The sequence below is a fragment of the Bison bison genome, unplaced genomic scaffold (genome assembly GCF_000754665.1).
Source record: "Bison bison bison isolate TAMUID 2011002044 unplaced genomic scaffold, Bison_UMD1.0 scf7180017864368, whole genome shotgun sequence".
Classification (NCBI taxonomy): Eukaryota; Metazoa; Chordata; class Mammalia; order Artiodactyla; family Bovidae; genus Bison; species Bison bison.
The window spans coordinates 4,777,757-4,778,771 of NW_011494940.1; positions in this window are offsets into that span (position 1 = coordinate 4,777,757).

Sequence of the window (1,015 nt, forward strand, 5' to 3'; positions counted from 1 at the left end):
CAAAGAACAAATATTAAAAGCAGCAAGGGAAAAACAACAAATAACACACAAGGGAATTCCCATTAGGATAACAGCTGATCTTTCAATAAAAACTCTTCAAGCCAGGAGGGAATGGCAAGACATACTTAAAGTGATGAAAGAAAATAACCTACAGCCCAGATTATTGTACCCAGCAAGGATCTCATTCAAATATGAAGGAGAAATCAAAAGCTTCTCAGACAAGCAAAAGCTGAGAGAATTCAGCACCACCAAACCAGCTCTCCAACAAATACTAAAGGATTTTCTCTAGACAGAAAACACAAAAACAGTGTATAAACTCGACCCCAAAACAATGAAGTAAATGGCAATGGGATCATACTTATCAGTAATTACCTTAAATGTAAATGGGTTGAATGCCCCAACCAAAAGACAAAGACTGGCTGAATGGATACAAAAACAAGACCCCTACATATGTTGTCTACAAGAGACCCACCTCAAAACAGGGGACACATACAGACTGAAAGTGAAGGGCTGGAAAAAGATTTTTCATGCAAATAGGGACCAAAAGAAAGCAGGAGTAGCAATACTTATATCAGATAAAAGAGACTTTAAAACAAAGGCTGTGAAAAGAGACAAAGATGGTCACTACATAATGATCAAAGGATCAATCCAAGAAGAAGATATAACAATTATAAATATATATGCACCCAACACGGGAGCGCTGCAATATGTAAGATAAATGCTTACAAGTATGAAAGGAGAAATTAACAATAACACAATAATAGTGGGAGACTTTAATACCCCACTCACATCTATGGATAGATCAACTAAACAGAAAATTAACAAGGAAACACAAACGTTAAACGATACAATAGACCAGTTAGACCTAATTGATATCTATAGGACATTTCATCCCAAAACAGTGAATTTCACCTTTTTCTCAAGCACACATGGAACCTTCTCCAGGATAGATCACATCCTGGGCCATAAAGCTAGCCTTGGTAAATTCAAAAAAATAGAAAGCATTCCAAGCATC